Genomic DNA, 18,833 nt, shown 5'->3' on the forward strand with positions numbered 1-18,833 from the left:
TAAACTAATTCTAAAATTTTAGGACATAAGATATTGACATGACATGACTATTTAAATTTCTGCATAAATGAAAATGTGTTATATCTTCCACTGTACTTGTATTACAATTACATGCTTCTTGATTCTACACTCCACAAAGTCAACAGTTATCACCAACAATGACCTTAACTAGATCTGAATGAGACTTCACAGTGACTCTGCTCCATTGAAATTTAAGAAAATTCAATCCAGGATTAACAAAACCGTTTGATTTTAAAGCCAGTTCTCATATCTTCTACTCCTGTCATACTTAAATAAGTCCTCTCGTGACATTTCTTGCCTGCAAACTGCGATGCCTGTCCTCTCCCCATCAGCTTTGTCTGACATTTTAATTTGTAGAAACTGCATAAAAAAATGAAAATTGTACTTCCAATCTGAACCTGCAATCGGGTTCCTGCTTGGACACAAAACATAATCCTCTGCAGTGTACCCCACCAGCACAGCAACTCCTTTTCTCTCTCTCTCTATCCCTTTGTCCTGAAGGCACTTCAGGATTGCTTAATTCTGTGCTCTTTGGCTGCTTAGACAGTCAGGACACCTAAGGCCATTTGGACTTACCACTCCTCGCTTCCTTCTTTTCTATGGTTGATACCACTTTCCTGCTTTATTTCTATGGCTGAATCTCCAGTCCTGGTGCTGGTCTCAGGGGGACAGAGTCGATTTAGTCTTCGAGCTTGTGGCTGGTGAAGCTGCATCGCTGGGCGTTCCTTGTTTCTTCTGCAATCTCTCTTAACCACTTCTTTCTTTTCAGTTCTTTTCTGAGTTGCCTACTGGCTCTGTACCTTCAGGCTTCTTCCCTTTATCCCAAAGTGCTTCTTTCTCCTTCTCCATTTCTTCTTCCTTTCTCTTGCAAGCCTTCTCCTTCTCATAGCGCTCCTTCTGCCTGAGGATCTCTTCTTCCTGCCGGTTCAGCCTCTCTCTTTCCCGCAGGATGAGCTCTTGCTCTCATTCGTAATCCCTCTCCCTGCATTCTCTGCCACTCTCGTCTTCAGGTCTCTTAGGCTTTTTACCTTTAAATTCACCCTCAAAACTCCTGGGCAGTGTACAGCTTTGTCCACTGGCTCTTTCATCACTCAGATTCTCTTTGTCCAATTTCTTGAGCTTTTTTGTCCAATGCTTTTTCATCCCCTTTTCACAGCTTGATCTTTGGTTCATCCTTTAATTTGTCCTTTTCTGGAACTCTGTCTTCTTTAGCTTTTCTATATCTTTCTGTTTCTCTTCTTCTTTCCGCTTCCTCCTCTCTCCTTGTCCTTGTCTTTTTCTATTTCTCGCCACCTCCTTTCTTCTCTTATCTTCTGCTTGTTTTTTAGGAAGCTCAAAAGTGGAGTTGCCTTTTTAGCTATTAGTTCTCCATTTTTTGTTTCTATTTCCTCTAGCAGTGTCTCGGGAGTAGATGTCATTTTCTCATTATATGCGGCATAGCTTTCCAAAAATTTTCTATATTCTGGATCATCATCAATAGTCCCAACTTTAGTATCTATTTTCTTAGTCTTCTTTTTTTCAGCTTTTTGAAAAGGTGTAAATTCTACGATGGCAGGATATTCCTGACCTTTATTGTCAAGGAATAACCATCATAACCATCAAAACGTTCCCTGAACAAAATAATGTCCTCTTGGCTTTAAAAATTGATGTATGCTCTTGCATACACATGCGGATACATACTAGTATCATTAGAAAAAAAAACTCAAAATAATCTTGCTCAGGAATAGGCTGAAGATGTTCCTGAAGTTGCTCCTTGGTCAAAGTGGGCGGTAATCTCTGAATTACCACCTTGCTCAATGCCTTTCTTCTCCTTGTTCCAATCCTGCTTATCTTCCCCTTTAGTGCTGTCTCCTGAAGCCCCACCACTGCTGCCTGTAGCACCGTGGTAGCTCGGCCTAAACGCTGGCTATGCCAGTCACCTACGCCTCCCAGCCCCTGCTGAGAAGTCTTACTTTAAACCCTATGCCAGAGGATGCTTCCTCTATCTAAATTAAGATCTGAAGTACTGTATAAGTGAAACCTTTAAAATAATTCCATGGAGGCAAAATCCATGTTTTCTAGGTCACTAAAACCTAATGTTCATGCTATACTTGCAAGTGAACGTTTGCAAAATGCAAGCATAGTATTGAAATCAATAAGAACCCAGTGACTGCAGGGAAGCAGAAAGACTCCAGGATAGATAGTCTCGTGTCAGCAGGCTGGGTGAGGTGCTGAAGATGCTGGTGAATTCAGAAATCCCCTTCTTTATAGTAATATCTATCTGACTCTAATCCTAAGCCTAAAGCAGGGATTGAGGACTGCCCTTGTAGTCCAGTTGTTCATACTCCATGCTTCCAGTGCTTGGGGTCTGGATTCAATTCCTGGTCATGCAACTAGATCTCATATGCCATAGCTAAGACCTGGTGCAGCCAAATAAATAAATAAATATTAAAAAAAAATAAACCCAGGGCTGACCTCTATGTTCATTAACATTATTATGCCCTCCCTCTATTCTCCAAGCCAGGCTTCAACAGTACGTGAACCATGAACCTCCAGATGTTCAAGCTGAACTTAGAAAAGGCAGAGGAGCCAGAGATCAAATTGCCAACATCCACTGGATCGTTGAAAAAGCAAGAGAGTTCCAGAGAAACATCAACTTCTGCTTTACTGATTACAACAAAGCTTTTGACTGTGTCTATCACAACAAACTGTGGAAAATTCTACAAGAGATGGGCAGACCACCTGACCTGCCTCCTGAGAAATCTGTATGCAGATCAAGACACAACAGTTAAAACTTGACATGGAACAACAGACTGGTTCCAAATCAGGAAAGGAGTGTGTCAAGGCTGTATACTGTCACCTTGCTTATTTAACTTCTATGAAGAGTCCCTGAACTGAACCGAACTCTATCATCCAACTCTGATGCTAGGAAAGTTTAAGAGGAGGAGGAGAAGGGGGAAACAAGATGAGATGGTTGGAGGGCATCACTGACTCAATGGACATGAATTTGAGCAAATTCTGGGAGATGGTGGTGGATAGGGAAGCCTGGCGTGCTGCAGTCTGTGGAGTCGCAAAGAGTCAGACACAACTTAGTGACATAACAACTACACTCAAACATGTTGTTCTTAATTATTAACATTTAATTTTGAGGGATTATGTATTTTCACATTAGATATAATCACACATTCTGAAAGTTTGCCTAGCTGTCCTGAAATTTTTACCAAAAAGAAAATAGGACACACACCTCCTCTACCAAAAACATGAATTTTTTGAGGCCGTGCATATTTTACCTAGTGGGTCCCATGGTCAGGTCTCTGGAGAAGAGACATGGTACACTAACAGTCTAGTTTTGAGGTTCTCAATATTTAAAGTGATATTTTTAAAAGGCAATATAAGCAGCCTCAAAACCTGTTGTTTGGACACATAAACACATGGCCTTGGATCTGGAAGAAACAATGAGGTTGTAACATATTATGAGGCAAATTGTTGAAGCCAGGAGTTGAAAGAACACAGAGCATCCCTTTCTTCAGCTGGTTTTTACGTTTGTCCATGTCAGCAACTCAGACTCGAGACAGTCAAAACAGAACCCTTGGGTTGACCTCGAAACTTGCCACTTCAAAACTTGCCACTCTGCTGCACAGAGTCAACATTTTTTGGTGAGTTTTTTAAAAGTCCTGTTTCTGAGCAGCAACAACTCTCAAGGACAGTGTCTTATTATTAAGACAACCTCAGAGCAGAGGGGAGACATAAATGCACTGCCACAATGATTGGTTTGGATTTCTTTCTTTTGTAAGTTTCTTAGAAACATAGTGGCCCTCCCTGTAAAGATCTTGAAAGATCTTCTGTCTGAATGCCCTTGGAAAATTGAAAACAAAACAAAGCAATACCAAAAAACAAAGTCTATGCAACAGATAGCCAGATTTGACTTTAAAAAGTTGCTAATTTTGGACTCACTTCTCTCCATTAGGGCCATGGAAGAATTATGCACGCAAGGCTGAGGCTTTTCTCTGCTCACAGAACATCTGCAGTCAATTAGAAATAAGCCTGAGTGTCGTGTTAATTCTGCAGAACCAAACAAAGTCATTTTTGTTTAAACTCTTTCAGTGCTGTGAGAATGAGAGGTTACAGGAGGGGCGAATAAAATAAGCAATAGAACAAAACTGCTGTGTGGCCCTGGAATGGAGCTGAGGGAGCAAATAAGACATTACATTTCTTTGAGAATACAGACCTGGACATTTTTTCCAGGAGAATTCTATTCTATACTATATCTCTCTTGGGGCATGGGGGTGGGGAGCAAGCCTACTCTTTCTTTTAAAAAGGCAGCATTTAAAGTAATGGAACATCTTCCAGATTCTCTCAAAATGAATCTGACCAAATAGTTGAAGTGTTTGGCAAATGAGTAGCAGCATTTCATTTTTAATTTTGAGGTGGGCCAAATAAATCAAAACTATATTTATAGACCATTGTGTGTGTTTCAAATCACTTTCATAGTTATTAATTGTGATTGGTGCTCGGAGCTCAAATGTACTAAAAAACAGCTATTTCTATTGAAACACATCTTGCCGTGAATATCAGCATCTTTGTCTACCTTTTGTTAACATCAGTGGTACTGATTCTACTGGAATTTGAGTTTACTTCTCTAAAGAAATCTGTGGCTAACCCCAGAGAGAATTTCCAAACAAATACAGTAGAACTACATGTTTTTAAGTTTGATAGTCCCTAAATTGAAAAGGGGGATTTCGGTTATTCCTTTGGGCCGATGATTTATTTCTTCTCGATACCTTTTCTTAAGGCTTCCCTGATGGCTCAGCTGGTAAAGAATCCACCTGCAATGCTGGAGACCTGGGTTTGATCCCTGAGTTGGGAAGATTCCCCTGAAGAAGGGAATGGCTACCCACTCCAGTATTTTTGCCTGGAGAATTCCATGGACTGTATAGTCCATGGGGTCACAGAGAGTAGGACACAACTGAGCGACTTTCACTTTCACCTTTTCTTAAGATTAGGTCTGATTGTAGATCTGATAAGAGAGGCAGGCAAAGACTCTATCTTTGTTAATAGAGTTTTGAGAAATATGATTCAGCATTTAATCTGCAGTTTCCAATAGCTACACTACAGGTTTTTTCAAGCAGGTGAAAATGTTTAAATCTTTGTTATTTAATCCTTATCAAAACATGAGTGATAGCAAATTGTTTCTAGATACAGACTGAGAGATTTCCTGGTGGCTCTGCGGCAAAGAATTGTCTGCAATGCAGAAGATGAGGGTTCAATTCCTGGGTCACAAAGATCCCCTGGAGAAAGGAAATGGCAACCCACTCCAGTATTCTTGCCTGGAAAATCACATGCACAGAGGAGCCTGGTAGGCTACATTCCTGGGGTTGCAAAAGAGACATGTCTGATCAACTAAACAACATAAATAGGTTTGATGAGCATGCTAAACATTTATACTTTTATATATTTTAACTATTTTCCCTAGTGGCTCAGATGGTAAAGAGTCTGCCTGCAATGCAGGAGACCCAGGTTCGATTCCTGGGTCGGGTAAGATCCCCTGCAGAAGAAAATAGCAACCCACTCCAGTATTCTTGCCTGGAAAATTCCATGGACAGAGGAACCTCATGGGCCACAGTCCATGGGATCACGAAGAGTTGGACACGACTGAGCGACTAATACACTTATATCAAACCAAACAGTTGGGCATTCAAACACAATATTTGATATTTTTAATGATTTTCACTTAATTATCCATAACTTTATACCAGTTGTCTGTATTAAGAAGCACCATCAGAAACAGTCCAATAAAATTACCGCTATACTTACCATAGGCATATTTCTATTACATTATTCAATACTTTATGAGAAGTGATGAGAGAAAAACCTCAGATTTCTACTTTTGGATTATTTTTTCCTCAATTACTGTTTTCTATTTCAGTTTCATTCTGAAATCTTAGGAACACTGTGATTCTTATAATTGATACTAGTTCCCTTATTGCTTAACTTGCTAAAAGCTTTAAGGCAAAATTTGTGGCTTACTTTTTAAATTACTGTATATCTATTATATATATTTACACTTCTATATGTCTCTAGCTCAGTTCAGTTCAGTCGCTCAGTCGTGTCTGACTCTTTGCGACCCCATGGACTGCAGCACACCAAGCTTGCCTGTCCATCACCAACTCTCAGAGCCTACTCAAACTCATGTCCATGCAGTTGGTGATGTCATCTAAATATCTCATCCTTATCATATCCTTCTCCTCCAGTCTTCAATCATTCCCAGCACTGGGGTCTTTTCTAATGAGTTAGTTCTTCACATCAGGTGGCCAAAGTATTGGAGTTTCAGCTTCAGCTTCAGTCCTTCCAATGAATATTCAGGACTGATCTCATTTAGGAGGGACTGGTTGGATCTCCTTGCAGTCCAAGGGACTCTCAAAAGTCTTCTCCAACATCACTGTTCAAAAGCATCAGTTTTTCAGTGTTCAGCTTTCTTTAGAGTCCAACTCTCACATCCATACAAAACTACTGGGAAAACCATAGCCTTGACTAGATGGACCTTTGTTGGCAAAGTTCTATCTCTGCTTTTTATCATGCTGTCTAGGTTGGTCATAGCTTTTCTTCCAAGGAGCAAGCATCTTTTAATTTCATGGGTGCAGTCACCATCTGCAGTGATTTTCGACCCCCCCCCCCCCCGAATAAAGTCTGTCACTGTTTCCATTGTTTCCCCATCTATTTGCCATGAAGTGATGGGACTGGATGCCATGATCTTAGTTTTCTGAATGTTGAGCTTTAAGGCAACTTTTTCACTCTCCTCTTTCACTTTCATCAAGAGGTTCTTTAGTTCTATATATCTAGGAGTTTAAGAGAAGGCAATGGCAACCCACTCCAATAATCTTGCCTGGAAAATCTCCTGGCCAGAGGAGCCTGGTGGGCTGCAGTCCATGGGGTCGCAGAAAGTCAGACACGACTTAGCAACTTCATTTTCACTTTTCACTTTCATGCATTGGAGAAGGAAATGGCATCCCACTCCAGTGTTCTTGCCTGGAGAAACCCAGGGACAGCAGAGCCTGGTGGACTGCCATCTATGGGGTCATACAGAGTCAGACAGGACTGAAGTGACTTAGCAGCAGCAGCAGGAGTTTATTTAAGTGCGGCCCTTATATTTGATTTACTCTATCTTTCTCTCTCTCAACTATTTGTTTTCCTCTTTTTTTTTTAATGTTTATTTCTTTAAGCTGAGACAATTCATTCGTGATATAAATCAGGTTGTTTATCAGTACATAAATAAGTAAATCTAAGTTAAGCCCTGCTGTTGAAGTGTTAGTCTATTTAACCTAAACCTTCTCCATGAATTTTGCTACAAAATAACTTTCCTAGAACATTTAATTTTGGTATAATTTGTATACCATACAGCTTAATTGCATTCAAAAATTTTTTTTAAAGTGAATAACATGAAGTAAATGGTTTTGAATATGTACAATACACTCGACTAGAACATCTGAAATGATTACATAATTGGCAAAGGGGGCAAAAAAGAATGTAAAAGAAGTTGTTTACTTGACCAAAGGGGGAAAATGATGATAAGAAAATTAAAATACAATATTCAAAATAAACACTTGACAACTGTTTTTATTTTTTCCTTTACCCCTTTAGAAAACAATTCCTAAGGAAAACATAAGAGGAATTAAGTTTAAAAATTTGAAAAGAACACTGAGAAGATGGTCTGTGTGCTTAAAAAAATGTATTTTAAAGCATTTTTATTTTATATCAGAACATAGTTGATTAACAATGCTGTGTTAGCTTCAGGTTTACAGCACAGTGATTCAGTCATATACATGTAACTATTGTTTTTAAAAATTGTCTCCCATTTAGGTTATTACAGAATGTTGAGCAGAGTTCCCTATGCTATATAGTAGTATCTATTTTAAAGAGAGTAATGCTAAAGCTGAAACTCCAATACTTTGGCCACCTCATGCGATGAGTTGGAAAAGACTCTGATGCTGGGAGGGATTGGGGGCAGGAGGAAAAGGGGACGACAGAGAATGAGATGGCTGGATGGCATCACTGACTCAATGGACATGAGTTTGAGTGAACTCCGGGAGTTGGTGATGGACAGGGAGGCCTGGCGTGCTGTGATTCATGGGGTCACAAAGAGTCAGACACGACTGAGCGATTGAACTGAACTGAACTGGATGTGTATATGTCAGTCCTAAACTCCCAATCTATCCCTCCCTGCTACCCTTACCCCTGGTTAATCTTAAATTCATTTTCTTACTTGAGAACTTTAGCAGGAATTTATGTTACTTTCTGTGCTATCTGTGAAAGTTATCTAGGAATCCAAATCAATTAAAACAATGTCTTCCCCCAGAATTTAAAAAAAATACAAATTTGCAAAAGTAAACATTTTAACACCAAACTGAAATGATCGAGAAAATTTATATTAACCTCATTTTTGTTTTTCTCTCAAGTTACCATTGATAATTGAAAGGAAAGAGTATGTTTTGCTACCATTATCACCATATCTATATGGCTTCCCAGGTGGTGCTAGTTTTAAAGAACCCTCTTGCCAGTGCAAGAGATATAAGAGAAACGGGTTCCATTCCTGGGTAGATCCCCTGAAGAAGGGCATGGCAACTCACACCACTGTTCTTGCCTGGAGAATCCCATGTCAGAGGAGCCTGGTGGGCTATGGTCCATAGCGTCACAGAGTTAGACACGACTGAAGTGACTTAGCACAGCATATAAATACAAATGAATCATAAAACTGAAACACAGAGTTAAAGAGTTAAAATGATTCCAGTGTCATCAGATATGAAAAGGTAGACCTGTCTCTTGACTGTTGGTTGAAACTGATTTTTTTCCCTTGGTTTTCAGGAAGATGAATGCAATGGTGATGTAAACTTTAGTCTACATAGAAAAAAAAGAAAGAAAAAAGGCTCCATTGTTTATACAGTGTCTTTAGATTTTAGGACTGAAGTCAAAAGCAGAGGGATATCTTCATATTATATTTTAAAAAAAGGAAGTAAGGGCAGAGATGGGGCTAAAACTCAGATCCACACCACAAACTCCCTCTGACCCTCTCATAACTAGACGTATTTTCATCTAGCAGTAGGTACAAATGGAGAACTTGAGTGACAACAATCTACAAAGCCTATGTAGACAATAAGAAAAAGTCATCAGTTCAATTCAGTTCATTCACTCAGTCATGTCCGACTCTTTGTGACCCCATGAATCACAGCACGCCAGGCCTCCCTGTCCATCACCAACTCCTGGAGTTCACTCAAACTCATGTCCATTGAGTCGGTGATGCCATCCAGCCATCTCATTCTCTGTCATCCCCTTCTCCTCCTGCCCCCGATCCCTCCCAACATCAGGGTCTTTTCCAATGAGTCAACTCGTCGCATGAGGTGGCCAAAGTATTGCAGTTTCAGCTTTAGCATCAGTCCTTCCAATGAACACCAAGCATTGATCTCCTTTAGAATGGACTGGTTGTATCTCCTTGCAGTCCAAGGGACTCTCAAGAGTCTTCTCCAGCACCACAGTTCAAAAGTATCAATTCTTCGGCGACAGCCAGCTTTCTTCATAGTCCAACTCTCACATCCATACATGACCACTGGAAAAACCATAGCCTTGACTAGATGGACCTTTGCTGGCAAAGTAATGTCTCTGCTTTTTAATATACTATCTAGGTTGGTCATAACTTTCTTTACAAGGAGTAAGCGTCTTTTAATTTCATGGCTGCAATCAGCATCCACAGTGATTTTGGAGCCCCCCAAAATAAAGTCTGACACTGTTTCCACTGTTTCCCCATCTATTTCCCATGAAGTGATGGGACCAGACACCATGATCTTTGTTTTCTGAATGTTGAGCTTCAAGCCAACCTTTTCACTAAACCATAGGTTCTACTATTTTGTTATAACACAAAGAATTATTCTATTGTTCACTAGCAATTCTTTCTGTCTTCCTACTGTCTCACAATAGTTCATTAAATGCTGAAAAGAAAAATCAAAGCAGAGTATCAGTCATTTAGCTCTTTTCAAACTCCAGACATGCTGGTCCTATGCCACCTCAGCTCCATTTCTATATGACATTAACGAATTTTTTGAAAAAGTAATAGTTGTTGTATAAGAGAAGAGTCATTGCACATCTTAACATGGAAAGTGATTTTAATAGACAATTATTTAAATTGAGATTTTCCTGGAGACCTAGATACCCACAACAATCTATCATGTAAATGATTTTTCTCATTTTATATCAATCAACAATTATTGGGTAATACTACCCAGTGTTTGTGTTATGTCCCATTATATTTTTAAAGAAATACTTATATTACATCACGAATCCATGTTAACAGTAAGATTTTCCACTGAAGGAGATGGTTAAGAAAAGTAGGGGGAAAAAGTTGGGAGCCAAAGGACATCAAATCTTTCATGTTTTTCCTATGTGTTTTTTTTTTTTTTTTCCATTGGTTGCTCTAAATTTGTCATTATTTCCCACATGAGTACTACCTGGGTAAATTATGGCTTACATCACCCTCCACTTGAAATGAAAAGCAGATTGTATTGCAGACTTGAATTATCCTCTAATATTGTATGATATATGATCCATCTTGATGGGAAACTATTGTTATATTATATTTCACAGTTATGATTTCCAAGGTATCAAACTCCTCATTATCTTCCCGGGCTAGCCAGCTATAAATGCCAAACACTCTAGTTTCCAGCATGTGCTTTTTGAAACTTATAGTGCTGTGTTCTGTGTATGTTTAGCATTTTATGGTGCTACATAATATAGAAATGTCATAATACTTTATCAAAAGCCCTAGCTAGGCTATTGACAGTATCAGTTCAGTTCAGTTCAGTTGCTCAGCGTGACCGACTCTTGCAACCCCATGAATCACAGCACACGAGGCCTCCCTGTCCATCACCAATTCCCGGAATTCACTCAAACTCATGTCCATTGAGTCGGTGATGCCATCCAGCCATCTCATTCTCTGTCGTACCCTTCTCCTCCCGCCCCCAATCCTTCCCAGCATCAGAGTCTTTTCCAGTGAGTTACAGTATAGGTTTCCTTTAATTCCAGAAGGCAGCAGACATTTTTTGATATTTCCTGTATAATATAATAAACATCAAATGCAGTGCTTAAAATGAATATTTAAAAAATCAATCAGGCTTGAAATTTAATTTTATATAATTCACTTGCTATATGCTAACTAAATTGAATGACATAAAAATTTCACCTCCCTTATATACTTTTGTATTTTCTATAATCATAAAAATAGATTATTTTAAGGTTCTTTCATACCATCTTTTAATTTACTAGGTTAATTTAGCTCTCTCTTAAACAGGTTGAAAAAAGGGTTTATTATCATCCCAGGATAATAATCACATATGTGATATAACTTTATGTCTGCCACTCTATTCATGCTTTGCTTCTATAGTAGCTCTGAGACAAAGTGTTAAAGAAGTCTTTGGTCTAGATTGAAAAGGCTATTTTTTGTGTGTACGTTTCGGAATGGACTGAGCTTTAAGAGGATAGACACAAGCTGTCTCTTCTGCTGTTCTGGACCCTTCTGGAATTAGGCATCGCACACTGATTCATCCTCTGACAGAAAGCAGCCATCAGTATGACTCATACCACCGTGAACATTTTCAGTGCCTCTGGGAAAGAACAAGTAGGTCTTAATGGAAACTATCAAAGCAACAACAGCAGCTGGCTTATAAGCAGACAACAGTAGGGGAATATATTTTTTACATACACTCAATATGTCTGGTTGAAAAATAAATATATATAAATGGAATGCCCATGTAGAAACCCCACAGGAGTATGAAGCACATGTTTGTTTCTGATTAGCTTACATTACTAATTTAGTACACTGACTTGGCTGTGTTCCATACACAGTTAGGGCTTCCCATGCGGCATGGTGGTAAAGAATCCACTGCCAAAGAAGGAAATGCAAGAGACATGGGTTGAATCCCTAGGTCAGGAAGATCCTCTGGAGCAGGACATGGCAACCCCTTTCTTGGAAAATCCCATGGACAGTGGAGCTTGGTGGGCTATAGTCCATGGATGGGGTTACAAAGAGTCGGACATGACTGATCAACTGAGCACACACACAGTACCATACACAACTGGGTTTATTGAGTTTTCTCTTAAAAAGAAATTGTATTTACTAAAACAGTTTTATTGTTGCTGTTTTACCATAATGTCAAATAATTACCTTGCACGTATTTTCCCTTTTCACGTTTCCCTCTGATGGTCATACTGTCAGAGGCATATCCAGAAGTAGCAGTGTAATGAAAAATTCAACCTTATTGATTTGGACCAATTAATAAATATTGTAAACAAAGTTTACATATGCATGACAGATAGGGAAATGAATCTACCTGACAATCCCAAGTGCAATGAACTTTTAGAATACTCTTTCCTTATGTGGTATGTAAGTTTCAGAGTATCATTACTCAAGGCTCTTTTTAACATCCTGATAAAGCATATGTATGTAAATTAGGGATGGATCAAAACAAGGTTCAGCACTCTTCCAATCAATTTTCTATCACCGTTTAATGTGGCCCAGCCAATTAACTGGCTGCCACAAGGAAGAAGGATCAGAATATTTTTCTAAGAATGAAAACTTCTGTGATGAGACAGACAAACTAAACAAAATGAGTTTATGGTGCTGAAATTATGGCCTTAAGGTGTGCTGATTTGCCAAGTTTTGAACACATGACTGGACGAAACACTTTGAGAGACAAAATACAGGACTACCCCCACCCCTCAAAAAAATATTTTGCCCTGACCAGCATCACCAGCAAGTCTATGTGTCCCTGTTTTTTATTTTATTAAGGAACATTATTAAGTATAAGGATCAATTTTTTCAGTAGAAAATTATCGATAAAATGGAGAAAATTAAGAATAGGCCTGTGTATGAGAACTGCTCTTTTCTCTCCACTGACCTCCTGTGTCTGTTTTTAAACTAACTGGGAACGTCTCAGTTTTACCCGGGTATCTGATTGACATTCAGATTAATCCTACAGTTGTGATTTACAATGCCTTGGGTTTCATATTTACCGCTAATACAAACTAATAAGCTCTCCCTGGACCAGTGCCATGACACCAGGTCAACGCCTAGTTAATCACACCATTGTTTTTCAAACCATGTTGCCCTCAGAATTATCTACAATGATAATTGATTAAAAACACATCTTGGATGATGTCATTTTTTAAAAACAAACAGATTCAATTTTTCTAAGAAAGCTTGTTTTAGCTTTGTACGAGACCCTTTTTGAACATCTTAAGTCTTTTTATTAAATAGATTTTTGCATTCATCAAAATGTATATATTTAGAATTAGCGTTAATCACCATTAAAGGCTCTTTTGACTCTCCATTTGTAAAGCCACAGTACTTGAGTTCCAAATGTGAGTGTAAACTAGAGCGCACCATAGAGAAATGAAAGTATGGTGACAGTTTTATTTCAATGTGTTATTTCATACTACATAAATCCATTATTTTCTACGTTTTTATTGGAAATAAGAGTTTTTTTGTTAATTACGTTAAAATGCTCAAGATAACAGGATTAAAGCATAAGATGCTATACACACTACTGATTTTTCAGTTCTGGGACTAATTTTTACTAAATCTCTCCATATGTAGCATGTACAGTGTTTTGGGGTTTTTTTCCTTAAGAGAACACCTTATTTTATTCAATTTCCGCTATCCATATAGGACTATATTCAGGAGAACTTAAAAGGAGAGAGTCACTTTTGGACCATCTTTTCAAGTAATCTGAATCATACCAAATGCTGCAGATGTGTAAAAATAAAATTAAAGATAGTGCTAAAATATTAAACCAGGAAGCAAATGGTTTATATCTATTTTTGATTTTATGCATACCGACCTTAGAAGAGTTGCTTGTTTTTCTGTCTTATGTTCCTTGGAGTAAATACAGCCTCTGTATACTGACAATCACAAACATATTACAATATAAAGTTTTAGCCACTGACTGCCAGAAACACTCAGATCCACTAGTATCGTACGCTTTGCATACTGAATTTATATTGATTACATGGCACACAATTGAAAGGGGGGGAAAAAGAACAAACCCATATTCTATTGGCTTAGGGGTCTTCAGGAGAGGCTTGAGCAAATAGTTTTTAAATCAAAGGAAAGAAATTCTTTTGGGAAAGCAGATCGAGCATGAGGAAGATGGGAGAGAAATTAAAATGTGCAAATAGAGAAGGTAATCTATCAAGGCAGTAGGAAAAAATTCCATTAGTAACACATATTGGCTTCAGTGTTTGCCCTCAATCTTTTCTTTTTCTGCATTACGTCCAAATTCTCATTCACTATTGCTTATCTTTGTATGGGTTGAAGTAGTGACTATCAGCTTTGGACATGCTAGTAGTCACAGTTAGATTTTGATTACTGGTAGTTGAGTATATAGTGGCTCAGAGGTAAAGAATCCACCTGTGATGTTCGATCTTGGGTGGGAAGATCTCCTGGGGAAGAAAATGGCAACCCACTCCAGTATTCTTGCCTGGGAAATATCATGGACAGAAGAGCCTGGCAGGTTACAGTCCACAGGTTGCAGAGTCAGACACGACTTAGTGACTAAACAACAACGAGGAATTGATGACTAGCAGTATTCTATACTAATGGCTCTGTGTACTATCCAGTGCTGTTTCTACAGCATTTATACAGCAAACCTATTTCATATTATGAAAGCATTTAACTTGAGCTTCATCATATATAACCACATACTTCACCACTTAATCAACATCTCCCTTCTGCTTTTTAAGGTTTAGGTTAGCTCTTCATCCTCACTGAAAACTGGGCAAATGCCTCTCCAGTATTTCATCTTGTTATTCTACAATCTTCATTTACCATTTGGACCATCTCATCAAGAGCCTAGTTATTTAATCTCTGAGAAACACTAGCTAGGGACTTAAGTTTTAGTAAGTCTGGATTCTAAGATTCGCTCTTCTGCTAAGTATATGGATTACTTGATATTTACAGACTTAAGAGATTTCTTAATCAATAAAGACAGCAAGTGGGGTTAAATGATGGCTAAAGTCCAGTCGAAGCACTGTGGAGAGGAGTTACCCTACATCCAAGGAGCAGCAGCTGCACGGGCGCAGGAAGGCTGAGAGGAACTACTCCATGTTCAAGGTCAGGAGGGGCGGCCATGAGGAGATTCCCCTCATCAAAGGTAAGGAACGCTTTGCTGGAGCAGCTGTGAAGAGATACCCCACGTCCAAGCTAAGAGAAACCCAAGTAAGACGGTAAGTGTTGTGAGAGGATATCAGAGAGCAGACACACTGAAACCATAATCACAGAAAACTAGCTAATCTCATCACATGGACCACTCAGCCTTGTCTAACTCAATGAAACTAAGCCATGCTGTGTGGGGCCACCCAAGACAGATGGGTCATGATGGAGAAGTCTGACAGAATGTGGTCCACTAGAGAAGGGAATGGCAAACCACTCCAGTATTCTTGCCTTGAGAACCCCATGAACAGTATGAAAAGGCAAAAAGATAGGACACTGAAAGATGAACTCCCCAGGTCGGTAGGTGCCCAATATGCAAGTGGAGAAATAACCCCAGAAAGAATAAAGGGATGGAGCCAAAGCAAAAGCAATGTCCAGTTGTGGATGTGACTGGTGATAGAAGCAAGGTCCAATGTGGTAAAGAGCAGTATTGCATAGGAACCTGGAATGTTAGGTCCATGAATCAAGGCAAATTGGAAGTGGTCAAACAGGAGATGGCAAGAGTGAACCTTGACATTCTAGGAACCAGCAAACTAAGATGGACTGGAATGGGTGAATTTAACTCAGATGACCATTATATCTACTACTGTGGGCAGGAATGCCTTAGAAGAAATGGAGTAGCCATCATGGTCAACAAAAGAGTCTGAAATGCAGTACTTGGATGCAGTCTCAAAAACAACAGAATGATCTCTTTTCGTTTCCAAGGCAAACCATTCAACATCATGGTAATCCAAGCCTATGCCACAACCAGTAACACTGAAGAAGCTGAAGTTGAACGGTTCTATGAAGACCTACAAGACCTTTTAGAACTAACACCCCAAAAGATGTCCTTTTCATTATAGGGGACTGGAATGCAAAAGTAGGTAGTCAGGAAACACCTGGAGTAACAGGCAAATTTGGCCTTGGAGCACGATAAGAAGCAGGGCAAAGGCTAATAGAGTTTTGCCAAGAGAACGCACTGGTCATAGCAAACACCCTCTTCCAACAACACAAGAGAAGACTCTACACATGGACATCACTAGATGGTCAACACTGAAATCAGATTGATTATGTTCTTTGCAGCCAAAGATGGAGAAGCTTTGTACAGTCAGCAAAAACAAAGACCGTGAGCTGACTGTGGCTCAGATCATGAATCCCTTATTGCAAATTCAGACTTAAATTGAAGAAATAGGGAAAAGCACTAGGCCATTCAGGTATTACCTAAATCAAATCCTTTATGATTATACAGAGGAGGTGAGAAATAGATTTAAGGGACTAGATCTGATACATAAGTGCCTGATGAACTATGAATAGAGGTTCGTGACATTGTACAGGAAACAGGGATCAAGACCATCCCCATAGAAAAGAAATGCAAAAAAGCACAACGGCTGTCTGAGCAGGGATTACAAATAGCTGTGAAAAGAAGGGAAGCGAAAAGCAAAGGAGAAAAGGAAAGATATACCCATTTGAATGCAGATTTCCAAAGTATAGCAAGGAGAGATAAGAAAGCCTTCCTCAGCGATCAATGCAAAGAAATAGAGGAAAACAACAGAATGGGAAAGACTAGAGATCTCTTCAAGAAAATTAGAGATACCAAGGGAACATTTCATGCAAAGATGGGCTCGATAAAGGACAGAAATGGTATGGACCTAACAGAAGCAGAAGATATTAAGAAGAGGTGGCAAGAATACACAGAAGATCTGTAGAAAAAATATCTTCACCACCCAGATAATCATGATGGTGTGATCACTCACCTAGAGCCAGACATCTTGGAATGTGAAGTTAAGTGGGTCTTAGAAAGCATCAATATGCCAGCAAATTTGGAAAACTCAACAGTGGCCACAGGACTGGAAAATGTCAGTTTTCATTCCAATCCCAAAGAAAGGCAATGCCAAAGAAAGCTCAAACTACTGCAGAATTGCACTCATCTCACACACTAGTAAAGTCATGCTCAAAATTCTCCAAGCCAGGTTTCAGCAATATGTGAACCATGAATTTCCAGATGTTCAAGCTGGTTTTAGAAAAGGCAGAGGAACCAGAGATCAAATTGCCAACATCCGCTGGATCATGGAAAAAGCAAGCGAGTTCCAGAAAAGCATCTATTTCTGCTTTACTGACTATGCCAAAGCCTTTGACTGTGTGGATCACAATAAACTGTGGAAAATTCTGATAGAGAATACCAGACCACCTGACCTGCCTCTTGAGAAACCTGTTTGCAGGTCAGGAAGCAACAGTCAGAACTGGACATGGAACAACAGACTGGTTCCAAATAGGAAAAAGAGAACGTCTCATCTGTATATTGTCACCCTGCTTATTTAACTTATATGCAGAGTACATCATGAGGAACGCTGGGCTGGAGGAAGCACAGCTGGTATCAAGATTGCTGGGAGAAATATCAATAACCTCAGATATGGAGATGACACCACCCTTATGGCAGAAAGCAAAGAGGAACTAAAAAGCCTCTTGGTAAAAGTGAAGGAGGAGAGTGAAAAAGTTGGCTTAAAGCTCAATATTCAGAAAACTAGGATCATGACATCTGGTCCCATCACTTCATGGGAAATGGATGGGGAAACAGTGGAAACAGCGTCAGACTTTATTTTGGGGCTCCAGAATCACTGCAGATGCTGATTGCAGCCATAAAATTTAAAGACGCTTACTCCTAGGAAAGAAAGTTATGACCAACCTAGACAACATACTGAAAAGCATAGACATTACTTTGCCAACAAATGTCCGTCTAGTCAAGGCTATGGTTTCTCCAGTAGTCATGTGTGGATGTGAGAGTTGGACTCTGAAGAAAGCTGAGCGCCAAAGAATTGATGCTTTTGAACTGTGGGGTAGGAGAAGACTCTTGAGAGTCCCTCGGACTGCAAGAAGATCCAACCAGTCCATCCTAAAGGAAATCAGTCCAGGGTGTTCATTGGAAGGACTGATGCTGAAGGTGAAACTCCAATACTTTGGCCACCTCATGTGAACAGTTGACTCATTGGAAAAAACCATAATGCTGGGAAGGATTGGGGGAAGGAGAAGAAGGGAATGGCAGCAGATGAGATGGATGGATGGCATTACCGATTCGATGGGCATAGGTTTGGTAAACTCTGGGAGTTGGTGATGGACAGGTTGGCCTGGCGTGCTGTGATTCATGGGGTTGCAAAGAGTTGGACACGACTGAGCGACTGCACTAACTGAACTGAAAGTCCAGTCAGTGTAAAATTGTGCTGACAATATCCTTTTCAATACTTTGTTTTTTCATCTCCATTTTGAAATATGACTGTACCACTCATAACCATTCCCATTCACATTAAAAATGTAACATCTACCCTTCTGTTTCTCTACAACAAATCCATCACTCATTTGATTACATTTACTCCCAGACATAGATAACTTCCCTGGTGGCTCAAACAGTAAAGCGTCTGCCTACAATGCGGGAGACTCGGGTTCAATCCCTGGGTTGGGAAGGTCCTCTGGAGAAGGAAATGGCAACCCACTCCAGTACTCTTGCCTGGAAAATCCCATTGCCAGAGGAGCGTGATAGGTTACAGTCCATGTAACCTAGGTCGCAAAGAGTCAGACATGACTGAATGACTACCTGGGCATAAAATAGTTA

At 39.5% G+C, this 18,833-nt stretch overlaps 1 pseudogene; it reads right to left on the reverse strand.

Annotated features, from left to right (window-relative positions):
• Nucleotides 1-18,833, reverse strand: part of LOC129543306 (regulator of nonsense transcripts 3B-like) — a 115,780-nt pseudogene that overhangs the window by 46,075 nt on the left and 50,872 nt on the right.

The sequence above is a fragment of the Moschus berezovskii genome, chromosome 23 (assembly GCF_049115385.1).
Source record: "Moschus berezovskii isolate FMDL1 chromosome 23, NW_MosBer_1.0, whole genome shotgun sequence".
Taxonomy (NCBI): Eukaryota; Metazoa; Chordata; class Mammalia; order Artiodactyla; family Moschidae; genus Moschus; species Moschus berezovskii.